At 38.7% G+C, this 14,417-nt stretch overlaps 1 long non-coding RNA gene across 1 annotated transcript in view; it reads left to right on the top strand.

Moving 5' to 3' along the window:
• Window positions 1–6: 6 nt before the first annotated feature.
• Window positions 7–14,417, top strand: part of LOC121085483 — a 17,357-nt gene continuing 2,946 nt past the window's right edge. Inside the window, exon 1 of the long non-coding RNA XR_005827078.1 lies at window positions 7–166. This is a non-coding gene — a long non-coding RNA (uncharacterized LOC121085483). The remainder of the gene's footprint in view (window positions 167–14,417) is intronic.

The following is a 14,417-nucleotide window of genomic DNA, read 5'->3' as shown; positions in this document are numbered from 1 at the left end:
CCCGGCCCGGCCCGGCCCGGCCCGCCGCCCTGCGCCTGGGAGCCCGCAGAGGCAGCCCGGGGCCGCCGGTCGCAGTTTCCCCGGGGGTGGCAAGGTTCGATCTCCCCCTCGCCAGGAACAGCGAGCTGGAGCTGCAGGAGGCGTGCAAAGCGGCTGCGACAACAAAGTAATCAATTAAGGAGGAATTGGGGGGGTGGGGGGTGGTAGGGAATGGAGTCTCGTGGGAAAATAAAACCGTGAGTTTTTTTATCATAACCTTCCCCGTAATCTTCTTTTTAACACTCCCTGGGCCATGTTCTTTTTGCCTTTATCTGGCAGAGATCTTTCCTGGATACACCTAATTAATTGATGCTTAGGAAGGCTTACCTGATTCTTTGTGATGGCGAAACAATTAAATACACTTCCTGTACATCCTATCTTCTTTGGGGCAGGCACGTAATTAATCTTTCTAAGGTTGCACTCAATTATAAATAATTCCTGAGGTGGCTGGTTATGATACTACACGTCATACTGTTAGGACTTGGCGAACCAGCCTTATGGGGGGGTCTTTTCAAATACGTTATGTCCCCTTACTACATGTTGTAACAGTGTACGATAAATAATTTCACATTGCATGTGATAGCAGTTGCAACGGTTATAGTTTACATGGGGATTACAAGGGAAACAGCTTTACCTCACAATTTATTCTGAAGTTATGTACATCTATTTGTATTATTTGATTAGAATATCACAGTTTACGGAGTATGCTGATACCCCTGCATAAATATAATTTCCTTAGTTTAAAGACAACAAAGGGCAGAATCAAAGAAACCAATATACACAACATGCACGGTGTTAAAGGTTTCCATGTTCTTTCTTGGTTCCGTCACTGAGTTGCTGCGTTGGACTGATCACTTTGGAACCCAACAGAAATGTATACGTTTGTGCAAGAATACACCCTGAGATCCTCTGAGGATCTTCTTCAGGGCAGAGGTGTAGTTTGGTACAGGTTTAAGAGCCAGTGTAGCTAGTGCAACTAATGTTAGTAGAAGTACTGTGTAATTCTCTTTTAGAAATTCCTGTTTGAGGCAAATGAGGCAAAGCACGTCTCAGTCCTCATATTACACTGCTTTTAATTCGGTGATTTAGAAGTAGATTTTCATTCTAGCTGTGTATTACATTTTCTAGCCCAATGGTTAAGTGTAACTTGAAAGTATTTCTTTGCATGAAAATGCTGTAACAGAAGATCCTTGATTTGTGACTTTCATCTTAATCTGCGAGTTGCTCTGAGTTCTGAAACAGTTTTTGTTTGCCTGTCCAACACACTGTTAATGAGGTGTTAGTAAATATGTATATTTACAGCTTTTGCCAATTTTTTAATGCTGAGATGACGAAGTAAATATCTGATTTAATTTCCTTTCAAAAATCCTTAGCACTGATTTCTTTTTGAAGTTACCGATGTGTTTATGGGAGGAGTGAGTAGAATAACTCCTTCACAGAGCTCAATAGCCACAGAGAGATAGAAGCTCTTCTGTAAATTATTCTGGTTTATGTTGCTTATAACTTTAAACATGGGTCAGCTACATGTCCTGTGCATCTTACAAGACCCTCAGTCACCATGAAAAAGTTTGGGGCTTTTTTTTTTACCTAGTTCTCTTGTATGAAAAATGTCTGTTAGTCATACTTTACAGAAATAATTTGCCTGACGTTATGAAATAAATGTCAAACAGTATCATTTTTTTTCTAGCACAGCTAGTTAACTGTGTCACCGACCACTGAAGTCAAATTTCTTTGTGCCTTTCCTGGACTTTAACCTGGCAGCTGCTAAACAGTCCTCCCCCCCCAACCAAGCCGCAGCTCTGCCCATACAATCAGTTCGCGCGGGAGGATCCGTGGAACATTAGATTTCTGTTTTCCCTCTGGAGACATCAGCAGTTCAGAGTTCACCAACACTGCAGAACCAAGAGGAAGTTCATCTTTGCTTTTCAAGCCATAAAAGCAGATGAGCCCTTCTTCACGCCTGGCGAGGACAGGGGCTTTCCAAGGTGTGGGGCGTGCACCAGGTTGATCCTTTCTCAAAGCACAAACATCTGTCTAAATTCTCTTGATAAGCTTTTAACAGCAAATAAATTGTCATCTAAGACAACCTAACTATTCTCGTGAGGGAGAGTGTTTGCTTTCAGGCATAATTGTTGTCAGCACAAGTATTCTAGCAAGTGTCCTCGGAGCAAGGGACAGTGGCTGGCCCTTGGTGGGTCCCCTGAAACCTTGCCTTGTCCTTAGCTCTGCCTGTCACTTCCTCCTTACGCTGCGTAATGCTTCAAAGCAGTGCCAGTCAGCTACCGGCTTCCCTGGGGTGGAGGTGATACTGAAAAATCGGAGACAAAACTCTCTAATACCTGGCTTGGAGTATTAGAAAGCAGGCGTTCTTTATGTTCGGTGCTGGATGCACAGGGGATAAGTCCCGCCCAACATGCATACCGACTTTTTTCTCTGTTCATCTTTATATGGCCTTTCTATACATATTGATGACATTTCTGAGAAACTGTTAGCATGTGCATTACAGTTCCATGAACTACTTACCATATCTACACTCCTACTACGCATGTGGCCTAATGGTCAGGGCTCCTCTGGTGGTCATTTGGGACATCTTCATCCTTTCCTTATCCTCTTCCTTGTCATCTTCCTCATCTTCTTCTCATCTTTTTCATCACCTTCTCTTCCTCTGGCCCTGTTTCAGCACTCTCGGCTCATGTCTTGGTTTTGGACTGGTTCTTATCTACTTAGCAGCTAAACTATACAATGCAGCTTTCTACTAGTAGCTAAACTACATAATACGACGGCATTGTGCAGCTCGGCCATGCCATGGGTACATAGTTGCAACATTTACAGTTAAGCACACTGGTAAAATTCCTCCAAGTATCAGAAGACAAGGATGTGCTTTACATCAGACCAGCAGAGTCCACCTCTGCTTCCTACAAAAGCAAAGGTGACTTTACTGCAGCTGTGGATTTTTGTTGGGGTTTTTTGTTTGGTTTTTTTTTTCCCAGAAAAGTACAGTTTCTTTTAGACAAATGATTCAATCAAGAGAGACAAATGCAGTATCTAGCAAACGGTGTTAATTGGAAAACCCAGAGTGAGTCCTTAGGAATGAAATGTTGAAATTAATTTATTATTCATATGAACCTATCATGCAAACATCTCACATTGTTTGAAATTATGCCATTAATCTTTTCTGCATTGTTTAAAGATTCTTTACTGCACCATGGCCCCAGCTGCCACTCGGTTTTTGGGAAAAGATCCCAGTAGAAAGCAGTGTATCAAGTCTGTGCATGAATATATCAAAATTGCATTTAGTTATTCAAAATATGTAATGAATAATGCATATTCTGTGAAAAAATATGCACATCACAGAGAGGGTTCCTAACCCGCAGACAGCTATTGGGACTGCAGTGGTTGCACTGCGTGCGGTTACCGGCTTCAAAGTGTTTTGCAGGACCAGGGCCCTTGAGGGGGAAAAATGAGTAGACTGAGGAGAGAAGTATATTAGCAACAGGGTTTGATACTTTAAGTAAACACTTGACACTCTCAGAACAGAGTAATTGTTTTTCCCCTGTGCATTAACTGTGTTTTTGATTCTCCATGCCTCCTGTCACTCTCCTTAAACAAATACAAGCTGTTTATTTCCTTATAACCACAGGAATAATTCCCCTGCTTTCTTTTGCTTTACCTGCTCTCTCTTACTCAGCTGCTTTCTCCTTATCTTTCTCTCTTCAGCTCTTTCCCCTATATCCACTCTGCTGTTTGCTGCCTGCCTGGTTTTTCTTTGCCGGTGCGGCCGGGTTGTTTGACTTTCCAGGTGCCAGCTGCAGCCGTAGGCATGAATAAGGCTGCCAAACGGCAAGCTGTGGGATTGGCGGGGCTGTAAAAAAGCCAGACCAGATCCTTGCCCTGAACACAGGTGTTTTGTTACTGTCTGACAGCATGAAATACTGTCTTTTATGCGTACAAAACAAGGAGTGGCAGAGCAACTCTTTTGTTGTTTTCCTCTGCATAGCAACTGAGGCCACTCACTCAGAAATTGTCTCCAGTCTGTATTTTCAGAGTAGTGTGATTTTCTGGGAAAACTTACACGACAGAGAGCATATAGGTAAATACAAACGGTTGCTTTGCTGTGCAGCTACTTCAATGGAACAGAACAGAATGGAACAGACCAGACTTTCAGTTGGAAGGCACATACAATGATCATCCAGTGCAACTGCCTGACCATTTCAGGGCCGACAAAAAGTTAAGGGATGTTATTAAGGGTATTGTCCAAATGCCTCTTAAACACTGGCAGGCTTGAGCCATCAACCACTGCTCTAGGAAGCCTGTTCCAATGTTTGACCACCTGCTTGGTAAAGAAATACTTCCTAATGTCCAGTCTAAACCTTCCCTGATGCAGCTTTGGACCGTTCCCACACATCTTATCACTGGGTACCAGGGAGAAGAGCTCAGCACCTCCCTCCCCACGTCCTCTCCTCAGGAAGCTGTAGAGAGCAATGAGGTCACCCCTCAACATCCTTTTCTCCACACTAAACAAACCCAGAGTCCTCAACCGCTCCCCACAGGACGTGCCTTCCAGCCCTTTCACCAGCTTTGTTGCCCTCCTCCTCTGGACACTTTCAAGGACCTTTCCCTCTTTCTTGAGTTGTGGGCCCAGAACTGCACACCGTACTCGAGGCGAGGCCACACCAACACTGAACACAGCAGGATAATCACCTCTTTTGACCAGCTGGTTGTGCTGTGTTTGATGCCCCCCAGGATGCGGTTTGCCCTCTCGGCTGCAGAGCACACTGCTGACTTTTACTTGTGTTTGGCATAAGCAGAAATATTAGCCTTTTTTTGGTCCATGAATCTTCATCAGTGCTGGACAACTGAACTGTATTGAACAGGAAGATTATTTTGAAAAGTTGCAGCTTGGGCTACGGAAGCAACTTCTGCAGTTCTCACTGTAATTTGTCAGGTCCAGTATCAGCTGCCATGGTGCAGTGCAGTGAAAGTTTTCAGGGACTGTAGATACAGCAATGTGGCATTCCCTCATTCCCTGTCTCAGGATAAAAAGAATACTATTCCATGATTTCTTCTGTCACAATTGAAGTACATGGGCTAATACACTCCAAATTCTTGTGTATGCCTCTATGTTAAGTTAGCAGGTAACCTTAGTAGGGGTTGACTCAGCTGGAGAAAAAAAAAAAAAAAAAAAAAAAAGTTCTTCATTTTAAAAGTGAAAGAACAACACCAGCACAAAACCAGGTATCAACTGGTCTGAATTTTAGGCTGGAGATTAGAACAGCGAACTCTCAGATTGGTGGGATTTGGAGTGACTTTCAGTTAGAAATGCAGGGACAAGAACTGATTTCAGTCAGTTTATAAAAGAGATTCTGTAATGTGGTTGCCAGTTATCAGTGGACTGGATGTGTTAACAGGGAAAGTTCCTTCAAATTTTCATAGAATCATAACATCACAGAATCATGGAATGGTTTGAGTTGGAAGAGACTCTGCAAGTCACCTAGTTTACCTCCCTTGTAATGAGCAGGGACACTTTCAACTAGATCAGGTTGCTGTAAGTCTCGTCCAGCCTGACCCTGAACATTTCCAGTGATGGGGCATCTACCACCTCTCTGGGCAACCTGTTTCAGTGTTTCACCACCCTCACTGTAAAAAAATTTCTTCCTTATATCTAGACTGAACCTACCTTAGTTTAATTTGAAACCATTACCCCTTGTCCTATTGCTACAGGCCCTATTAAAAGGGGCTTTACTTCTTAAAAAAACAATTTGAAAGTTACATTGGTGTGTGACATATACATCTGAATGCTAACTAAAACCTCACCCTTGGTTGTTTCACCACAGAGTACCTCATCGAAAAACATGCTGTTTCCAAGTGTTGGCTAGCTTGTTGGAGGGTACACGTCTGTCATATCAATAAACAGAGGAGCTGGCTGATGTGTTAGGGTATGTTTTCACTACATTTAGCTCATGTTCTTAGTTGAGAGTCACCACAATACCATCCATGTGCCAAACCCTCTCATTAAATTATGTTAATGATGGCATAGTGGAAAGGATACTTTGACCTCTGGTTCTGCTTCTAATCGTCCTGGTAATTTGCCTGCACTGCAGTGAGGTTACAGACTAAACCGTTGGAGGCGATACTCTTCTAATGCCTACCCTGAATTCATTACATGAGTCCACAAGTCAACTCACAGCCCCCCAGGAAGACACAGTCCTAAAATAACTCAGCTTATGCCAGCTGCAAAGACCCACCTAAGACCACCTGAAAAGCCTTGGGGCAAAAATAACTGTTCTCATCTTACACATGGACATAACCTCACACATATCTGTGGTGGTGTTCATCATAAAAAAGTAAAATATTTATGAGAGAGAAATCTATTAATGTGATGCAAAATACCCAAGGCTGAAAAAATGTATGGAATATAAATTTATTCTATCATTATTTATAAGGTTTCCTAACAGGTTGTTGTAGAACTTTGTGAATGGGCTTTTATATTAATCATTCTTACAGAATTAGGTGGGTTGTTCTTTTTGCTGAGGTACTTTGCATAGCTGAACTATCAGAAAACATGTTTGATTTTGGAATACAGTGGCATTAGTTGTATTTACACTAAAAAATTACTAGTGTTCTTTAAAAGTTTTATGCAGGATAAATGAGAATGCATATTAGGCCAAGCAAATATTGTAACAGTTAATAAAAACAATTAATATATAATAATAATAAAAATAATTCCAAGTTAACTGAAAAAGCAAAAAACCTCAGGACACAGTCTATATGCATATTCTTAAATTTTCTAAGTTTTTGATTTGTAAAGTGAGAAGGGCACTCAGAAGGAGTCACATAATTCAGACTAATAGAGACAAAATGGTCAATATAAAGATAAAAGGAAATCTTGGTTCCCATGTCCTCACAGAGTCCGAGAAAATCCAGTAAGGCAGGATGAATCACAAGCCCAGGGGGTTGGACTAGATAAACTTTGAAGGGCCCTTCCAACCCAAACCGTTCTATGATTCCATGATATTTAAAAGGACATGAAAAAGGGCTTGCATGCTCTCTGCATTTACAGAGAATGAGAAACTGCAAAAAGGGATACGTAAGTAAGCTACCAGCTGAATTTTCCAGTAGTAATTAAAGGACTTGTTCCACCTGGGAGGCTGAGTTGAATCCTCATTACTGTAAGATCTTAGGGTTAGGATGGCCATTTGTCAGGAAAGATAGCAGTAGAGTTGGTCCTGTGTAAAGTCCCTTCTGTTCCCATTTCCGTTAACAGAAAGCAATTTGACTGAATAAAACACAAGTTAGATAGGACTGCGAGGTCCCGTCCTTTAAACTGCTGGGCTCTCCTGTTCAGTGTCTCCTGCTGATCTGAGGGGGGCTACTGACGTCGTCAGGTGCTGTTCATTTGTGATTGGGGATGTAGAATCTGACCCTATAACTTTGTGTGCACTTAATTTGTCTTGTAATAACTTGAATGGATGATGCTGAGGTCTAAAGCATTTCCCAGGTTTAGACTTTTCTTTTTTTTCCTCTCTTTTCCCCTCTCATGGCCTCATGCCAAACCCCCCTGCTGCCCTCCAAGGAAAAAATCTAGATGCTCCTTCACCTTCTCTTTTTCTTTTCACCTACAAATCAAAACAAGAATATATGTTGTCAAGAATTTGCCACATTGCCTAGTTTTACATGAACTTTGCACGTCAGCCCCTGTTCTCTTGAATATTGCTTGTGGAATTTACTGTAAATCCTAAATTCACTCTTCACTTCTTTATGTTCATGCTGTAGGGCTTCATGTGGCCGATCCTCTTTACAAGTACTTACTGATGACAAAAGAGGAAAGAAGTAGTGCCGTGAAGACTCATGCCTGTCATCATATATTAGTGTCAAAGGCCTGTCACAAGTGAAAATACTTTAATCTTAGCTAAATTTAATCAAGGGAATTATTTTGAGGATAAAGGAGGAAGTGACAAGATGCAGTTTCAGGAGATTAAAATATCAAGTGAGTCAACCTAGTCACAGCTGAGTCTCTCAACAGAGAACTCAATTCCATGTAAAGTCAAAAAAATCAGCAGTGGTTTGCTTTGTGAGTGAGAAAGACCTGCTTTTGACATAGCTCTTAATTCATGGTGTGTGTAATGGAACCAGTGGAATTTTCGAGATGAAAGTTTTGCTGACGATTTTGTCTGCAACATGGTGCATGGCATGGCGCAGCTTGTGATACATTACACTGAAAGGGACACATATGAAGTTCTCTAAAGTGTGGCAAGTCTGTCACACATTGGACCTGTTGGTTTTATTCCTCAGTTGGCTTATGCAATATTAAAAATGCAGGCATTCTACATAGGCTTTTCTTAGAGAAATGAAATGTTAAGGGTGATGCCAAAGTAGTTTTCACAACTTACCCTAATAATATTTTCTTTTTGAAGTACAAAATTATATTGATAAAAGCAATTACAGAGTTACTCTGTGAATCACAAATGGTGATAGAACATAATAAGAGTTGGCTCTGGTGAAGCTTTCATCAGGGTGGGTTGTGGACATGCACATTTCTGTGTGGGATGGTTGCAGGATGTGTATTGCACCACCTTGACTGATATTCTGTTGAATCAAAATATTTTCTGATTTTGATGGCAAAAGGCAAAAAATCCCAAAAGACCCAAGGGCTGCATTTATTTTTTTCCTAATGATTGCACAGCTATGATGGTGAGAAAGTGCAAACTATATTTGTTAACATCAGTGTTAAGGGTGACAGCTTTCCATTAAGACTTGCCTATTTCGGATGCTTTGAGATGAATCCTCTATAAAAAGTGCAAATCCCAGGCAATCCCCTAGAACTGAGACTAGGCAACTTTTCAAAGGTGATAAAGCTATTTTCAATCACTGGTAATACTTCTGCTGAATTTTCAGATTAGATTCTGAACTTGGGTGTAACAAAACTGAGAGCACCCCCTGCATGACTGATAAGACAAGAAAGATGGGTGTATTTCTTTTCATTCTGTCTCTGACAACTGCAATGGGAGATGCCATTTAGAAAGCATGTTCAGGCCTGGCCATTGTTTGTAGCCCATCCCCTGGTACTCACCCAGATGAGGCTATTTAGTTTGTATTTATAGACCTGTTACACATGAATTTCCCTAGTCCCTTTCTAAGCCTGTTGATGGTGCCTCTACAGCCTACCATGGTCATTTTTATTCAGTAATATATTAACTAAGGAAATCAAGGAGATAGAAGTCAGACTTACATACGCAGAAACACAAGAAAAGCATTACTTTTCTGCTATTAATAAATTTTGCATGTCCAATAGCTGTTGTTTTGCTGTTTATATACAAATAATTGATCTAGAATAGATTTTACATTTAAATGGCATTAATTTTAATAGACATTCAGCATCAGAGGCTCAAAAAGTGTCCTCTGTGTGTGTGCTTCAGACACATTGCTGGCAATATATTTGTAGGTATTACCAAAACACCTTAACACCTGAGCATATTACAAGTGTTGATGAATTTATAATCATATTCCTAAAGGGAGGAGATTAAGTTTTCATTCCCCTTTCCACAGAAAATTTGGTGAACATTCAGAGAAATTAAGCAACTTACCGAGGTTCTATAAGTAGTCCTGGAGAGATCTTTGTCACTTGAGTACTGATCTGGTGTCACAAGATGATTCACCTTTGTGGCAGCCTGAGCCCACACTGACTGGCTCATGGACAGACCCTTGCCCAGCCTTTGGTCCCGGATCACTGTAAGGTGAAAGCCTGCAGCTACAAAATTACAATCTGTTTTACCTAGATTTTGACTGGCTTGAATGGAATCTTTAATGAATGAGTTGGAAAAAAGCCTGTAAGTAATATATATATTTTATATATATTATTTTATATAAGTATATATTTTATTGTTTAGAACTTTCCTAAAAAATAGGAAAAATAAAAGGGCTAAACAGCTAGCTAACTAAATTTGCAGGTAGGCCCAACAGTGTATGATGAATATCAAAGGTCAGGGTACGTGATGGGTGTCAGTTAAGCAGCTTCTGTTTCCTAAATTGACTTTTCATGACTGTTCCCTTTCATACCTTGTTGTGCTGGATCCTGAATTACAAGACACTGTTAAACTATTAGTCACAAAAAGAAAATATGACAGATCTGTTATTATACAAAAGTGCATCCAAAACTGTCACCAACTGTAATTTTCTCATTGCTCCCCCTTTTGTAAAATTTCCGTGCACTTGGAATATGGAACCATAAACATATAACTAAATCATTTTTTGAATTATACATGCACTTTTATAGATTTCAATTAAAGTTGCTTGAGCATAACAAATGGTTTTGTTTAACAGAATTTTGCTTTATTTCCACTTAGGTTCTAAATATACAGAAGATAAATGATAAATTATCTTTGTTGCACTGGAACTAGCAGTGTCATCAGACTGATAGCAATGTCATTGCTATAAATTGGAAGATGGACAATGTTTTTTTATAACTGATCTTCCTGAAAATATATTTAAATAATTATCTGAAGTACATGTGAGTGCCCAAAATAATTCTGTATGAAATACTGAGAAAAAAGATGTCAAAATGTTAAAGCAAAGTGAAATGATACATCAGACTTAGAAGTAAATACACAATTCTCTTTTTAAAACAAATATTGTACTGAGTTCACATAAACCTTTTTGAAAAGTCTCTGTACAAAAAATAATTATTATCATGAATACTGGCTTGGAACATTAGGCAGAAATTTGATTCAGAAAAGTCAAAATGTTTAGGTTTTCCTTTTAGAACCAAGGAGTTTTTGCTTGGTTTAACTCATCTTGACCTGTATGCACTGAATGTACCTGCAATGCCTGTGCTGCCCAAAAGTGATCCCAGTGCCTTTTGCTCTCTTTCTTCTCTGTGGCTTGTGTCCAGCCTTAATCTATAGCTCCTCTGAAGCACTGTTTAAGAGTTGCAGGACAGAAGGGTATCACAGAAAAGGCCATCTAAAGAGAAAGAACAATGCAGAGAATGATGGCTTGAGGAAATTGTACTATAATTCTTGTGAGACCTGGCACATTTCTGCCTGACGATCTAAAACCTAAAGTATCTCAGTGAATCTGATACATGAAACAGTTTAACCCTGGGATGATGCCCTGTCTTTCTAAATCAGCACTTTTTCTTTTTTTTTTTTTTTTTTTTTTTCCTGAAAGAAAATTAAAGCTAGAATTTTCCTGTAAAAACGAGCAGTTTTAAGAAAACTACATTTCCCACTGATAAACGGAGTAAAAAAAATACCCTGAGCCACTCTACTTACAACATGATGTTCCAAATGATCATTTATTGGGGTTTTTTGGTGCCATTAAGAAATTACAAACAAATCTCTAATACTTATATTTATGAAAACACATTAACACTGTAATATTAACTAAATTTTAAATAGAATGAAAATGATGCATTTGGTCACTCAATAGTGAGGAGCATTTGAATTATACAGTTATGTTAATTCAAACAAAACACTAGACTTTTTTTATTTTTGCTTCAATTGTGTAGTCTTTTCATACTGCACGTAGTAGGTGCTGCTCACAACAGTTTAAATGTATTTATTACCACAAAATCAGGACAGAGTAAAAAGTATCGAAACCTGCAGTTCAAATTCAGACAGTGTTCCCAAGACAGAAATCTAATGAGACCCTCAGCTTGTGGCTCCATTTTCTTCCATGGCAGTATACTTTTCATGATACCAAGATCTCAATGAGCCTATGTAAAACTGTAGGATCCTGCTCCATAAAACCCAAGTAAAAAAAAGAAAGCCATAGACATGGTGATGCACACTGCTGACACTTTAATAAGAGTTTTTTGCTTGAATGGTTTAGAGAAGGATTGATACCACTACACAAATTTGTCTGTTGCTCCTGAAAACCATTCATTCTTCATTATTAAACAATACGATTAAAAGTAGACAGCAAGCGGGCTTCTAAATTACAACTGAAGGAAAAGAAACAAACTAATGTCTCCTAGTCAGGATTAAATTATATACTATTTTTAATAATAAAGCTAGAAAAAGAATTTGCACAGATTTTTTAATAAACCATGTATTTGTTCACATCTTCAGATAAATTTTTCTTCCACAATTTGTAGTAATCTAAAAATATCCACATCTCACTAAGCAAACAATTTTAAGAAAGTCTGTGAAAATTACACAGCAATATAGATTAATATTAAAAAATGCACTGACAGATAATCTGATTGCTGTTTGATGTGAGACACCAATATAAAAAAATGCTAGATACCTTTCAAAATTGGTATTAAATAATAAGCTTTTGATCTTTAAAAGTTAAAAGTTTAGAAAGTTTAAAAAGGTAGTAGACAACTACTGCATAACCAAAATCTGTCCTTTGAAACATTATTTTTTCTCTATTAATTCTTCCCCTTTCTATTTTTAGACATGCAAAGAAGCCACAGTTAGTTCAGACACTCATACTTCACATAGCATTCCTGTTCAAGAGGGCCACAGAGAATTCAGCATGTGCTCCCAAAGACTAGTTATATTACTTTGAAGCACAATTAGGAAAAATAGTTCTGATTTGCATAAGATGATTATGGAAATATTTACACAAGACTTCATTTTCTTTACATTAAGAAATACCTCTAGTGAGCTTTAGCTGTACTGCATAGGCTTTCTAAATGCCCAGAGAGTCATAGATATTTCAAATATTTGCTTTTTTTTAATGTAAATAGTTAGCAAAATGAAAGGGAGCATGTCAGATTTAGTGAATTTCAGCACGCATTCTCCAGATATAAAAGGATAGAGCTTTATATATTAATACCTATTTTCCTTCTTTAAAGAATGGTTCCAGAAACCATACTTACAGTTGGCCCATAATGTATAGGAGAGATCATTCCACTGAAGTCAATGCAATTTTAGTGATACATAAGTTAATCAAGGTTAAAGGATGAAGTAAAAATAACAGTACTTCGGATATTATGGGTAGAGCACCTAGCATGCTCAGTTGCTTCAGAAAAGGACTCGAAGCCATAGAAGGAACGCTTTCTTGAGGTAGCTTTGGTTTTGGTCATGACTCCTGAGGATTTCGGGTGTTTTCAGCAGTGGCATTGACTCAGAGGGCGCTATAGGTTGACTTTGACAGCAGATCTAGTTGCATTTCCAAAAGTACGTTTTAAAAAAACTTTTCCTGATACCAAACTCAGAAACTTGTTATCTACTTCTGAGATAAGATAATTTGGATATGCAACTGGAAGTTTCTTTTCTATTTTAGAGAGTGGGAGGTTCACAGGCAACTCTTAAACTACTCACTAACCTATCCATCAAAGCTGAAGAAGCAAAATTTGAGGGAAAACTACTGATTTGGTGGTCTAGCAAAAAAGCTAGTCTCTCTGTATAACTATTGTATTTACACTGAAGCAATGTTGTGTATGCTATTGTTACTATACATATGATACAGAAGTAAAATGAGATAAACGCTATATTTCAGTATTTTGCTCCTTCAGGTCATATTCTAAGCCACGTTAAGGTATTATTGGAATAACAGAATCCAGTAGAGCTGTATTTGTGGGAAAATAAAAGCCAGATTTAATTAAGATTATAGAATCATAAAGCCTTTTTCAATTAACACTTTGAAAATATCAATGCAAAATACATTGACATATGAAATAACAATTCTCCACATTGCTTATTAGCAAATTGATATTGCTCCAAGTGTTTTTTTCTTTTCATGAAGGACTTCAACTACCAGCGTCAGTGATACAATACTTGCTGTCGCGTCCCCACATCACAAAGCTTCTAAGACTTTATTTTCTTGTCAGTGTTAGAAAAGAGAACTGGCATGGTACATTATAGCCCTCTTAATATAACTTGACACTGGAAATTTAAATGGTAGTCATGGTTTAGCACAAAAATCTGACTAAGAGCTCCTGGTTGTCACTGAAGTCCTTTTAGATTTAAGGAAAGCTGTAACGGTAATGGAGAAAAGATGAAGCCAACATCTTCCTGGGTGACAGCGTCAACGTGGCAGCGCTGTGTGCAGCAAATTGCTGGTCATGCTCCTTGCCATGAGAGCATGGCAGGCCGTGACAAAGTATGTATTTGACTGAGAACTTCAGAAAGCAATGAAACTATATTGTGTTTATATGATTATTATTTATAACTATTGTTGGTGATGGGAGAGATAATTGAAAGTGCCACTTTGTAACACTTCCTGTATCACATGCAAACTAAAATTAATCATTTAAAAGTGCTTATTTAGTCTTGAGTTGACTAATTATTAATTACATTCTTTTCCTGTCTTGTCAGTGAGGGGCTATTAAGCCAAATCTGCTTATTGTCAGAGATCACCCAGCAGCATAGTATTTTAACACTCTTTTATAAGACATTAATTCATGCTGATACTGTATGCACACAAAG

Source organism: Falco naumanni, chromosome 3, assembly GCF_017639655.2.
Source record: "Falco naumanni isolate bFalNau1 chromosome 3, bFalNau1.pat, whole genome shotgun sequence".
In the NCBI taxonomy this organism is placed as follows: domain Eukaryota; kingdom Metazoa; phylum Chordata; class Aves; order Falconiformes; family Falconidae; genus Falco; species Falco naumanni.
Note: the sequence above shows the minus strand (reverse complement) of the source record. Positions and strands in the feature narration are given on the sequence as shown.